Genomic DNA, 15,268 nt, shown 5'->3' with positions numbered 1-15,268 from the left:
CGTCAGGCTCTGGGCTTGATGGCTCGGAGCCTGGAGCCTGTTTCCGATTCTGTGTCTCCCTCTCTCTCTGGCCCTCCCCCGTTCATGCTCTGTCTCTCTCTGTCCCAAAAATAAAATAAAAAACGTTGAAAAAAAAATTAAAAAAAAAAAAAAAAAAAAAAAAAAAGTTGCAGATGACAAGAGTAGTCATTTGACATTTTCATGGGCTTAGATGAAAGACAGAAATCGGTCATGGACCATAAGGAACAGAAGTAGAAACTGTGGAATTATCTTTTTCTTTTTGCACTTTAATTCATCTGGACTAAACTTTCAAGAAAAATGAAGAGCATGATACCTAGATAACTCTGGGGAAAGAGACACTTCATTAACATGATATGATACTCTTTCTGGAGAAAGAATGCTTAGGATTTTATGATTAGTTATGTACAGTTTCTAGAAATGTAAGAGAGAACGAGAGACACATACTGAGACTGACTAGAAAAATGAAAAAAAAAAAGGTTTTCAAATGTATTCTAGCTGGTCAAGAATACATGGCTGCTTAATTCAGGAAGAAAAAAGAATGTTTGCCTCTCACCTTTAAAAATACCTTCTTAACTACTGAAATATGATTACCCCTCTGGGTAAAGGCATTTTAATAAGAAGGTTTGGGGATATATAGGTCACCAAAGTTATACCCACAAATGCTAAACAAAAATCTTTCTATCTGATGAAGGAATTCTCAAAAAAAAAAAAAAAAAAAACACAAGAGTTATCTCTCTTCTTTTCCAGGTCCCACTAATCAAGATAGGAAAATGCAGATCCTTATATTTATTTCTAGGAAACAAAGTATACTTCCTTTAAAAGAAACACAATCTATTATTTAAAGCATTTCAAAAATCCTAACTTCCTTGACACTGAGTCATTTTCATCCTTATGGAATAAATTCTTTTCTCTCTCTTTTATTTTTAATAATACATTTCTACATCACAGCCTTCAGCTAACAGTATGTTACACAGTACTTAGTTCCAAGGAAAACAAAACTGCTGCCAAACACCAAATTTAAAAAGTTCACAGGAGAAAGCAAAGGAGAAGTCAGCATGGAAACAAAATGGTTCTATCCAAGCAGAGGTATTTTTAATAATAGCATGAGAAATGCAGACAGTTGAAAGTATGCTTCTGTAGGTAAAATATTTTCCTTTCTTGTTTCTAGATTTTTCCCTGAGCTATATTGCATTATTTTTTGTTTGTTAATATAAAAAAGAACACCTTTTTAGGGGCTCCATGGGAGGAAAAAGTTCACCATCGCTATTACTGCAAAGAGATGAAAGCTGCATGAGGCCCACTAGGTGTGAAAAAAATAATTATTTGCACATACCTAAGGAGGTAAGAGGCTTTACATAAGAAAAAAAAAAAAAAAAGGTAACACAGAGAGACAATCCCATTGTTATCCTGGCCTTCCTCTCTAGAAACCATTCCTCTACTTCACTTGTCAAGAATTACTAAAGCATATTTTTAAAAACACATAAAATAACATATATATGCCATATTATATAATATATAATTATATAATATATAATATATATTATAGTGTGTATATATATGTGTATATATATATATATATATACACACACTATGTACACTTATATCTACCATAGATGGTGCATAGGAGGATGCCAAAGTTGCTATATAAACCTCCTTTTCATTGCATCATTTATTCATTAAATTTTTAATGCATATTTATTATATGCCTATTGTGTTCAAGGAACTGTTCTAGGCACAACCTAGATGTGAACAAACCAAGATGTATCTCTACTCACCTGGCTCTTACAATTCTAGTGAAAGGAGACAGAACATAAATGAATAAACAGAAGATAGCAGGAGATGATAAAGCTACACAGAAGCTTGGAATAAAGGAAGGAGAATCAGCGGCTCAAGGCAGAGAGGGCCTGGGAACAGAGCTAATTTCATATAAGTAGATCAGGGAAATCCTTTATGAAAAAGTGGCTTTTTAGGAGAGAACTGTATCAAGTGAGAGCTGTACACACAGATATCTGGGGGGTGGGCGTGTCAGACAGAGGAAATAGGAGATGCAACGATCGCGATCTCGAGATGGGAGAAGTGGTTCATTTGGGAAAGAGCAGATTATCCTTAAGCTAAAATTTTAAAAAGAGCTGGTCTTTTTTAACCATAGGTATATATTTGGTATTTACTCCCTTCCTCTGGTATAAAATTGCCCAAAAGTTAATCTTTCGATCCACTAATTAAAAATTGCCAAGTACATTCTCTTCAGCAATAACAGACCAGGGATTCCCCCTCTTCCCCAATCTCTTCCTCAACTTTATGCAATAGATCCCACACTCCACAAAGGCACCCTTAGATTAGCCATACCACATAGCACAAATCTGGTGTCCCTTTACACATTTTTTTCAAGAGTCATAAAAGACACAGCAGGCTGCCTTTTAACTCTACTTACTGTGAGAGGCATGAAACTTTCCATTTGATAAACAAATTAAAGCTTCTCTTTACACTTAGCACTTCCCTTTGGATTCTTCCCCTTTGCATACTCTTTTTATAATCTCTTTACTACTTAAGTTTTCTCTCTTCAGGATTCCATGTGGGAAGGTAGACCTGGACGGCTCACTCCCCTGACCACAGGGTCTACTAGATGCCAGTGCCTTGGCCTGGGAAGCTCTTTGACAGACAGTCTAGCCAAGCTCAGTTCCTGTCTAGTCCTTTGAGGGGAACTGCTCTTAATCCTTTGTTTCTTTCCTTCACCTCTTGCTATCAATGGAGTAACAAGTTCAAGAGGACATTGTGCTCTGCAGAAGAGGGACGCTGAAATCTATATTTGATTTGGGCCTTAGGCCAAAGATGTTGACAGAATCCCTGAGGCTCCCACACACTGTCACCCAGCCCTGCAGGGTTCTTCCCTGGGGTTTGGGGCATAGAAAGGCCTAATGCAGGTGACACTGACAAGATTTACCCTCCTTTATAATTGAATTTACAAACTGGGAGACTCCATCAGACACCTTTGGGTAAACCAGATAGGTTTGATCAGTGGCCTTGGTTCTTACCCATAGCCTACCTTCACCACCACCACTTTATCACATCACCCATACCCAAGTCCATCTCACTCTGCAAAGGCATTATCAAGTGATGGAGATACTATCAAAGATTTTAGGGGGAAACAGGACATGGTTACATTACACTGAATACTGCAAAAAGCCACAAAAATATTCATCAGATACTCCAAAGGCATCCTTCAGCATTTGGGGGTGGGGTGGGAGGAGGGCAGCTGTCACACCTCTTGCCCTTTACTTTTGAGGCAGGACAAGGGAAGTGAGTCTTTTTCAACTTACTGGTCCTAGCCTTTCATGCCTCAAGGATCTTTCTCAGGCTCTAAATATGTTGTTGTTGTTGTTTTTCCCAGAATAATTTAGCTTCCTCCTATTCTCCCCATCTTGAATCTTTAGACAAATTAGTAGGGGGAACAAAGATTCTTTAGAACTAACTCTCCTTAGCACTGAGACCCTGGAAATAGTAAAGAACTGAATGACTGAAATTAAGGGATATCTTTGTTTTCACAGTTGCTGATAACTACCTAAATTCCATCCACTCTACACAGGGATCAGTCCATCCCTGATCCTGACTCTTAACATGCCAACCAAGTATAAATTTCATAAACATGAGAAATGAAAATACTTCAAGTAGAAAGAAATTCAAAAATTCTGGAGTTTGAAATCCCATCCTCTCTACTGTAAATCATAGATCTATTTCTGACAATTATGATGATATTCACACACTCTGATTTAGAGTGTTTCCATAATTCTATTTCTGTCTCTGTTATCCTAACGACAATCATTACTCTAAACCTATATGTGGTCACCGATGAAACTAACGCTTCCATTATTTTTACATATTTACATATGACATCTGTACTATCTTGATTACATAAATTGTTGACACTTTTACTGCTAATTTGCATTTTTGGTACTACTATGAATAATGCAATCACATCGGTCTTGTGCTTAAACAGTGCAACATTTCACAAAGAAATAGCAGTAAAGTTAAATAAGCTTGTGAAATTCTGCAAAATATAATTCTACTTAGTCGCAATATATATTAGCATTGTTAAAGTTTGAAGAAGTCTTAAAGAAACACAATTCAACTAAACATTTCCAGTAGAATTTGATCACAGAATACTTTTCTTTCAAAAGGGAGTAATAATTTTATTTGGAATACATTCTGAGAAACTATTTTTTACAGTTTTCTAAATGCTTTTCATATACATTATTTTCATACAATTTATAGAATCATGTATGATCACTTAATTCTTTCCTACTGTATTACTTTTAATAAGGAATTACTGAGCCAAACCAAATATCTCATCCTGGGCAATGAAGTATATTGGTAAGAAAAAAGAAAAAGATGTGGGAGTTTATTTGTCTTCATGGAATTAATAATGATGATAGTTAATGTGATAGATTTATTTCTCTAAAATCCATTTTCCACTCTCTAGTCTCCACCTCCTTTAAAAACTGTGGAATAAGAGAAAAAATTAATGTCTCAGAAAATCCTATGTAAATCCTACAAGTTAATTATATTTTTTCAATGTGGGCTATAGAATTACCTCAAAATGTATATAGTAAATTACATGTCAGAAGTTAGGTTATACTAAATTCTACTAATGTGTCTCTTTAATACACATTATTCATTGCTACATTCACATATTTATTCATACAAATATTTACTGGGTGCCCACAATATATCTAGCCCCATGCTCTATGTAAACATAACAAATACTGATATTGCCAACCCAGAGTCACCACAGAATCTTGAAGTACCTTCTGAACTGTTAATCAAGTATAGCACATTGGTTAAGCACATGGGTTCTGGGAGGCTGATTAGTTTAAATCACAATCTGACATGATACTTACAAGATACATGATCTTGGAAAATTTAATGAATGTTTCTGTGCCTCAGTTTCTGTACCATTAGAATTCAGATAATAATAGCATTTAACTCATGTGGGTTAGGGGATTGTTAAATGAGTCATTACATAAAGAAGGCTTAGTACAGTACCGGGTGTGTAATAAGTATCACTCATCAAACCTTAGCTGTTACTTCTGTCACCATTAGTAATTATATAATATTATTTAGGTGTTACTGTATTCTGATTCTTTTTAAAAAGTATAAATCTGATGATATATACGGTTACTTTCTATTAAACTAGAATGGGAGAAACCCATTCCTTGACCCATGCCACCACACAGTTTATAAAATTTGATCAAATTCATAAGTAAAATAAAACTCAAGCATCATTACTCACAGTAACATAAGAGATGTACATGACAATGGAGTCTACTGAGTGTACTGCATCAGGTCAGATTTACTTTCTGTGTATCAATTGGAAAACCCAACCTCTAACATTACTAGGACCCCTTGGTGACGCATGCAGTAATGACAACTGGGATGGCTTACTCTTCCTGACACATAAAGAGTAGCAAAAAGCTGAGAATCACAAAGAACAAACACTTGAAAAGATTAGTTAGGTAAAGGCTATGCTATGTTTCTTCAATATCAAAAAGACTTGCACCTTCAGCTGTATGATCTACTAGTTGGAAATACAACCAAATTTCCCATGCAAGTGACAGTTAATTAGCCCTAAAACAATAAGCAAAAACAAAACAAAACAAAATCCATGTAAAACAATCACAGTAAAAAAGCTTTTAAGTTCTAAGCAACAAAAGAAATACATTTTTCTTGTGAAATAGTAAAGAGGCATTACGGCTTAAAGTCATTTAACTTTATCAAGTTTACTTCCAGTGAAACCCAAATCTGTGAGCAGCCTTGAATGTGATTATAAATCTGTATTTTACAGTTTGTTAAACTACCTCTTATGTGATTTCTGCCAATTTCTATAACTGAGTAGAAATCTTTAAAAATGGGGGTCTCATTTATTATTTCCAGCTTTTCACCTGTTATTTTTAGACTAGATCATGCCAATATTTCTGTTTCCCTATCTACATTCATATTGCATTTATACAATGTCTCCTGAAAGGGCTCATTCAAGAGTATTTTCCCCAGAAAAATTAAAACCCAGTCAAACCCAAGAGGGCAAATTCATGAAACTAATCTATAAAACTGATCTTTACTTATAAGAAAAATTTGGAAATCCCAGGGATAAATAATAAAATCAGAAATAGCCTCAGTTGTGACAAAAGCTTTAACTCAAGATTCAAGAGGTCTTGCATTTGGATAGTTTTAAGGATTTTTTTTTCCTTTTTCTAAATCAAACACTCTTATGCATTGTATGTGGTATAAACAAGAATAGTTTCTTTAATGTAAAAGCATTAAAATTAACACTGTGTGCTGAGAAGTGGGAAAATTACCTTTATCCCCAAATAGTTTAACACTTGTGAACCCAAAAAAATACAGATATATTACTACTCTGTTTTTAAGCTGTTATGTATCAACAAAACTAAATCAGAGGAAAATTCTCCACTTTAACCATCTTTCTCAGAAAGGGTCTTAAAAGTCCATAGCATGACTTTTTTCAAATAAATCTCAGTAATTCATGTGACTTAAAAAAACTGAACTCATTTTAAGTCTCATAAAATGACATAAAATACTGAATTTTTTAAAATTTCCTCTCAACATTGGCCCAAAAATGCTTTTTGTAAATTTTTAAAAGCCTTATTCAGTTGTAAGCTATGTTTCTCATTAGCGCCAAAGAAACTTCAGCAAAATGACATAATTCCCAATATTTTCCAGACTACTTCCTTCTTGTCAAACAGCTTCATTTTGGGGTCGGTGAGAAAAGGGCAGATTCACTTACATGGCAGAGAACAATATATGCCAACTCCATTACACGTCCCTTGGGTTTCTTCTTTTTCCTCTGAACTTGGTATTGCCAAAATTACTTTACTTCTACTTTCTACAATTAGTAAGTTTTAACAAAACGTGAATTTTGTCCTCAGATTCTTAAATGTTATTGGAAATAATTTATTATAAGGCCAGAAGATATTCTCTTAGCTCAAGTTTAAGGCAGAATATATAACCACCTCCCCAAATTTGACCTAGCCCCTCCATTCTTCTTCATGGCTCCAAGAGCCATTTGATATGTTGAGAGTAATTTCATGTGTTTGTTTATATTGCAACCAGTGTTCTTTTCATTAAACAAAAAAAAAAAACTTTTCTTGGAAATGTATTCCCTTTGGGGATATATTATTTGGGTCACTGGGGACCAAGGAAAATAAATTAGAATATAAGATATCGTGGCAAGAAAAAGGGAAGGAGGAGGAAAAAAATAGTATAATAAGATCTAAAGTTCTTTGTATTTCATGAACTCTCTGAATTTCAAAATTTATGAACTTTGAATTAGGAACTTAATAAATTCTTTGTATTTGACGAGGTCAGTAGAATTACAAGTGCGAAAAGAATTATCATGTTCTTCTCTAACTCTGTTCTTACTGCTAGAGCAGAGAGACTTCTTGCCTTTTTATTTCTTTCTTTTTAAGCATTACTATATGCTAGAACCTGTATTAAAGGCCAAATATAAAAAAGAGGAACAACTAAAAAAGTTAATTTGAAGCGCAGAAACACAAGGAAATAGATACATAGCTAACTAATGATGGCTATTCTAGGTTGTAGAAGGCGAGTCCTGATTGATATATCAATTTATTACTGACCTTGTCAATGTGAATTAATAATGTACAAAGAATGGGATTCCTGCTTCGTAGATTATTTATATACACTGAAATTTTTCTGGATATTTTAGGGAGGAGAAAGGACCATCTTAAATAAAGTATACAATATATATATATTTTTTATTAAACACATTTTCTTTGCTTCCAACTATGACTAGGAGTACTGAATATTTTACCAAGAAACATGTTTCAATTGAAATTGCAATATAGAAATAGGGAGAGGGATGGAATTTGACAAAATATTTGTTCATCAATGCCACGTCACAGCCAAACCTCTTTAATGAAACTGCCATAGAAAATGTTTTGGTTTCTCACCCTTTGTTAAGAAATTTAAGAATTAGAATTGTGGGATTCCAAATGATCAGAAAATTACATCTGAAAATGGAAAATTATGGTCATTTATGGGAATATTAGGGCAATTTTCCTGTTAGCCCACATTTCTTCATTTCTGGAAGCAGTCATGAGGGAATCACTCCTCTCGTGCTGTTTCTGGCTGCAGGGTGTGTGTGATGTGCCCAAGACAGTATCCTTGGAAGGGTAGACTCCTGAGTCAAATTTCCTGAAAACAAATCCCTATTTCACTCTTCCTAGTCTCATCAATCTGGGTAAGTTATTTTATCATTGCTGTGTTTAGTTTCCTCATTTGTAAAATAGAGATAAGAATATTACCAACTTCATGTAAGTTTTATAGATGAGAGAACCCATATAAAACCATGCAACTGGCTTTTCACTTACTTTAGAATTAAATTTGAACTCCCTGCTACAAACTCAAGGTTTGAATATTGTTGATCAGGCCTGGAATGAATTTTCCCATTTTATCTATCCATCCCTTCCTCCAGCCAGCCATCTCTCCACCCATCCATCTATCCATCCAACATCAACCAATACAGATTGAGCACCTACTCTTGGCCAGGCTTGATACAAGACACTGGGGTTAGGGAGTAAAGAAAAGAGGCCAGCCTTGTCCTCATCTTCCCCCATTACTCTTCGACAACACTGTTTGTTTCCTATACTTATTGCAATATGAAATTAACTTGTCTATTTATTTCATTACTTGTGTATTGTTGGTCTCCATTTCTGGAAAGTGAGTTTGAAGTTAGCACAAACTTTTGGTCTTATTTTCTATGTACACTGTGCCTGGTACCAGTTACGGTACTCAATAAATATTGTTTAAAGAATGACTGATTGGTGTGTCCCAAAGAAAATTTAATAAGAGAAGTTAACTAGATAGAAATTTAAATAATGAGAAGTTGAATCAAAACTTCTATAGCTGTGAATCCTTTGTCTTCAATTTCATTCTCCCTAGAGTTCTCTTGCTACAAAAACACATCTTGTGAAATACATAAGTTTTCAAATTTTAAAGAATAAAATGCCTATTATTTTAACTTTAAGATTCTGTAGCACTTCTTGATGGAAATGTAGGCATACCAAGTTTCTATAAGCTCAGAGGTACAGACAGAAGTACGTAAGTACCCCTGAAACTAATGTAACATTGTGTGTCAACTCTACTCAAATAAAAATAGAATAAAAAATAAAAACAATCAACCAAGAGGAAAAAAGAACACCTAATAGTAAAGATGATTTGTCTCTTCATTCCAACTCAGAATCTTCTCTTTTGTTGCTTGTCTTATGTGACCAAAGACCTGTAGTTGCTCATATCATAAACTTTCTATTCTTTTTCCTTCTTCACAGGACCCCGATTTTCATAAAGATGGCAACATGCCCAGCTTAAAAACTACATTTCCTGACCTCCCCGCCCTTACAAATCAGGCAGACATGGGACAGTCTTGGTCACTAAGATATAAGAAGAAGTCACTGTGTGAAGCTTCCAGGAAAATTCTTTAAAAGAGGAAACGTGGCTGGCATGTCTCTTTTGCCCTTCTGCCTTCCCACCTTCCTGCCTGGAAGGGATATAGAATTCTGGAGATGAAACAATTATCATCTGATACAAATGACCATGAGAGAGAGATAATTGCTTCTGCCCCAACATCCTGAAGCCATGAAAATGTCATTATTGAGTTCTATTTGAGCAAACATGTACAAACGCAATCTCTCTCCCTCTCATGGAAGAGTAGCAACAATGAAAGGCAATCAATACATACCAGGAAAGGCCTTGGAAATGGAAGAGAAACAGATCCACACACATTAACTGACTTTGGATTTACTCCAAAGCAAAATCATCATAACATGCTAACTATAAGATTGGTAGTTTGATTATGTATCTGACACATGTATCAAGCTATGACACATATATGCAACTTCATGAATTAAGCACAGATGTAACCTGTGAACATCTCAGTTGCCTTTGTTGCCAGACACTTGGATCTTGAAAATGACTATCACCACTTAAAAAAAAAAAAAAAAAAAGAGAGACAAATGGTAGGGAGGTGGCAGGGATAGAAGCAGAAATGGCAAAGTGACTATCGATGGATATATCGATCCAAAGTGACTATCGATGGATGGATTTCTTTGGGGGGATGATAGAAATATTCCAGAATTAGACAGTGGTGATGGTTGCACAACTCCATGAATATATAAAAACCAATGAATTATATACTTTAAATAGGTAAATTTTATGGTATGTGAATTATATATCAATTAAAACTTTTTTTTTCTAATAAGCATGTACATTCCACACTACAGAAGTGCTTAAGGAAAAATTATGAGCATTAATAATCCCTATTTAAATTTGATGTATGCTGCTAAAAATATTGTGGAACAGAGAATTATAATTAACTTCCTTATGTGCAAGATATTTTAGCTGTATTAAAAAGTAAATATAAGCATGACTTATTCCTATTAGAAAATGATAAGTTTATGCATGGTGATTGCTATTCCTATTACTAGGTACTCTGAAAATATTTAGGAAACTTTCCACTTATACCGGCTCTACCTGCGGAGTTCGAACCAAAGGGAGATTTTATACGCACTTACATTGTTTTTATTTCTAAATTGGCTCCAGGAGTAATTCTGCACTGGAGATACAATATCTGACATTTTGGGGTTTGTTATTTTAAACTGTGGCTCACACAGTAGCTTTCATTTTCCTTTTCTCTGTGAACAAAACCCTTCTCAAAATATTTGAGTGCCGACTACAACATTAATATGGGTAATTTAAAGCATTGTAATAATCTGATGATTCTTCTCCAAATAATTAATGTTTTGACCACTATGTGACCTTCCATATATATTAATATCAATAACCATATAAGCCAATATTCTATGCCAAGGGCTGTTGGATACTTTGTGTACAACAAAGACAGATGGGATTCTGGCCATCTCATTTTAATAAAGGAGAAAGAAACATAAGCGATTAAAATAAAACGTAAGCACACATTTGTTTTTCCCACTGGTGTGGTTGAGTCCTTACTGTGTGCCAGGCATGCATTAAGTATTTTCTATGCATTATTTCAAAAATCCTCCAAATAATCCCTCTAGAGTAATATCATTTCCCCTCTCTTATAAATGATGTAACTGGGACATACAGAGGGCTCTTTATTATGTGGAATCTGTCAAAGGTCCCACAGCCAGAATGCATACACAGCAAGGTCTCCCTTTGAAACACCAGCTCTTATCCTCAACGTTGTACTCCTCACATATCATGAATTAATCACAGATATGGAAGCAATGAACTCTTCCCTGAGAGGTAGGAGGTAACAATGAGGGCTGAACAAAGGATAGGATGTGATGTTTAAATTGGTTTTTAAAGAATGCATAGGAGATTGCCGGGGATGAGGGAGAATTCTAAGTAAGTTGGGGTCAAGATACAAAGATCCTTGTACATTAAGTTAAAGGTTTCATAATATATTTTAGAAGCAAAAGGAGGAGGGCCTGGGTGATTCAGTCAGTTAAGTGTCCGACTTCGGCTCAGGTCATGATTTCACAGTTTGTGAGTTTGAGCCCCACATTGGGCTCTGTGCTGACAGCTCAGAGCCTGGAGCCTGCTTCAGATTCTGTGTCTCCTTCTCTCTCTGCCCCTCCCCTGCTCACATTCTGTCTCTCTCTGTCTCTCTCAAAAATAAACGTTAAAAAAAATGTTTAAAGCAAAGGAAACATTAAACACTTTCAAGTAAAAATTACATGAACATATTTGCGCTTTAGAAAGACAAGTCTATAAACATAGTTACAGATTGTTTGAACGATAGGGCAACTTTTGGGAAGGAGAATGATGGCAAGATCCCTAAGAATAAGACCCCTACTAAACATGGAATGGATACAACAGTTTGAAACTAAAGTTCATACTCATTCCCTTATTCTCATAAGGAAGTGTCTAATCAATTCAAGATACATTTGAATTGAAACATGAGCATCTTCTCCTCTCACATTCAAAGATTAAGGCCATTAAATATTCATGCTCTCATCAATGTTTTCATCTGAGGTTGTTAACTGTATCAACAGGTTTAATTAACCAAAGAAAATTAAAAGCTAATAAATTAGAACCCAACAAAAAGAGATAGAGAATTGACAACTCAGAAGGAAGGTGGGGGAGAATCTTATACTCTTTTTTCCCTTTAAATAGGTAATTTAAATCAACTGTAGCCTGAGCACTTTTAAAGGATCCATGAGCCCCAAAATGAATCTAAATGTCTAGAGTGGTTGACAAGCACTCAGATTTCCATTTTTTTAAATTACACAGATCAGTATAAGGGCTGTCCCACACAGGACACAGCATTTAAAGTATAAATGTAAATATGGATAAGAAAATTCTAGGGGCACCTGGGAGGCTCAGTTAAGCATCTGACTTTGGCTCAGGTCATGATCTCAAGGCTCGTGCGTCAGGTTCTGTGCTGACAGCTTAGAGCCTGGAGTCTGCTTCAGATTCTGTGTCTCCCCCTCTCTCTACCCCACCCCCACTCGTGCTCTGTCTCTCTCAAAAATAAATACACATTAAAAAAAAGAAATTCTAAAAAATTACTCTAATGTATTACCCATTAGAGGTAGATTATACCTCATCACTGGAGAGACCAAAAGGGTAGCCCTGGCAAGAGCAAAGGATAAAGGCCTTCAGAAAGCCAAGGATACACATGCTTTGATGAGATCTATATTATATATTTACTATTCACAAATTGAACACTTATTAAGCACTTACTAACTGTCGGATGCTGGGTTATAGAAGACAAATAAAAAGCTGAGAGTCTGCCTTGAAGGAACTCTCATTTACCAGAGGAAAAGAAAACATGTAAATGAAGAATTATAATAAAATCTTATAACCCTTAAAATATCTGTTTCTCAAAGACAAGGAGGGCTGCATAAACCATTTATTATGTGTTGTGAAGGGTGAAGATGGTTTTGATAAAAAGAAAGAGAGGGAGGTCAAGGGGTTTGGTGATCTTCCCAGGAGGATGGGCCACTGGCAAATGGTCAGAATTTGAAAGCACATGGATTCTGTGTTCAGGAAAAGAAGACCAATTCACTGATCACCTATACTTAGGAGGCACTATGAAAAGGGTAGCAAATTTTGGAAAGCCTGATAAGGCATGTTAGGAACTTGGAGTATTTACACCATGGGTTAAGACAGTCACTGCTTTGTTCAGATTTAGAAAGATATCGGCTAAGACAGTGTTTAGTAGACTGGGGTCAGGTAAAGAAGGGAGTCTGCATGAAGACCAGTTAAGAAACAATTCTATTATCTGGTCAAGAGTTAAGGAGGATCTGGGGCAAGGCAGAGACAACATAAATGGAGGAGATGAGGGAGAGTGAGAGAGATTCCTGAAGTGGAGGTTTATTACTCAAAGACAAAAAGACAGCTTCAGAAAAAGGCAAGTATTACAATCTGTGTACCTCTCATACCGTACCACAGACCTCTAGCTTAAAAAATGCAAATTCCTTAATGTCAGGCACATTTGCCAACTGCTGAGCCTAACACTGTGTCTTCACTAGAAGATGTTCCAGAACTAATAGTTAATTACTTAAGTGCTGCAATATTAACATAACAATAGAACATGGACAAAGGGCAATGATCCAGAGAAAACAACAGTATAGCTTGAGTTCTGATATCTAGTTAATACCTTAGTTGTGTTGTTTCTCTCAGTCAATACAGCATGAGACCCTTAATACATTCTTACAGATTGATTTGAATAAGCCTTCACAAGAAACTGTCACATGGGAACCTGATACCTCAACCCAAATGTTTGTGTGATGTCAATATCACGAATGTTCACGTTAAATGGTAGTCATCTGCCTGTTATATCTAACCATATCAATGTTGTCAATCTTAATTTGTAAACTCAAGATTAGAGACTCTGGCTTAGTTCATTTTATACCCAAACAACACTGTTAGTTCTTAATAAATGCTGCTGATTATGGCTATTGAAAATAATTTCCAAAATAAATTTTCAAATATTCAAATTTTCAAGTATCTATACAGTGTACCAACTAACTGCTCTGCGTTAAATAAATGTGTGACAAATGCCAAGCATCCAGATCTTCATATTCCTTATTACAGATCTTACCAAAGTTTACCCTTTTTTGTCCCATGCATCTATCATGACTTTTATTTATAGCTTTTATCATTACTTTTATATAGCTTTGTTCAATATGACTCCAGATGTATAATTAAATTGTGTTCAGAGCATATGCTAGCAAATAAGCATAAACTAATTAAAAACAAAATTCCTTGAGGCTTCCAATGTATTTGCTTCCTATTTTGCTGTTACTTGTACTCTGCGGGAAGACACTGAAACTTTAAGGGAATAACTGTCCATTTAGCAAGCAGAGGACACAGATATATCAGACTTGAGCACAGGACACAAGACATTTTTTTTCTTAATCTCTTATTTCACAGATGCTAACACTGAATAAAAAACAGAAGCCAAAGACACAGAGGGGCACCTGGGTGGCTTAGTCAGTTAAGTGTCAGACTTCGGCCCAGGTCATGATCTCGCGGTTTGTGAGTTCAAGTCCTGCATCAGGTTCTGTGCTGACAGCTCAGAGCCTGGACCATGCTTCAGATTCTGCCTCTCCCTCTCTCTCTGCCCCTCCTCCATATGCACCCTGTCTCTGTGTCTCAAAAATGAATAAATGTTAAAAAAAAAAAAAGTAAACAAAAAAAAGCCTAAGACATAGAAGAAACAATTTAAAGATCACTCAGAATTTTCTGAGTAAAACAAATCTTATAATAGTCGGAGTATTCAATTAATTCCTTAGGTATTTTAGAAAGTACTACTCTTATCAAAAACAGTGTTATCATTTATTTAATAATAATCCAATATCTTAACTGAAAAAAATTCCCTTATAAGGGTACACCCTTCACTGTTCATATACATTGTTATAGAGTAATTTTTTTCCACAACAGAGCAAATGTCACATTAATGTTTAACCTCTACTATATAAGCAAACTTGAGAAATATATTTGACCTCTTGAAGCTTCAGTTTCTAAGTCAATGGAGACACTACTTGTCTTAACCATCTCACAGGGATTTTACAAGGGAGCAAATGACAGAACAGACAAAAAAGTGCTTTCTGAAGGCCTTTATCCTTTGCCCTGTCTCTTATGTGATGTAATGATTGTGAGTAGGACAAATCTATTTAAATTTGTGAAGCTACTCCTAAAACTATTGACTATGCATTTTATAAATGTA

At 35.3% G+C, this 15,268-nt stretch overlaps 1 protein-coding gene across 1 annotated transcript in view; it reads right to left on the bottom strand.

The window, feature by feature from the left end:
• Nucleotides 1-15,268, bottom strand: part of PDE3A (phosphodiesterase 3A) — a 312,046-nt gene that overhangs the window by 132,249 nt on the left and 164,529 nt on the right. The window lies entirely within an intron of this gene.

Source organism: Prionailurus bengalensis, chromosome B4, assembly GCF_016509475.1.
Source record: "Prionailurus bengalensis isolate Pbe53 chromosome B4, Fcat_Pben_1.1_paternal_pri, whole genome shotgun sequence".
In the NCBI taxonomy this organism is placed as follows: domain Eukaryota; kingdom Metazoa; phylum Chordata; class Mammalia; order Carnivora; family Felidae; genus Prionailurus; species Prionailurus bengalensis.
Note: the sequence above shows the minus strand (reverse complement) of the source record. Positions and strands in the feature narration are given on the sequence as shown.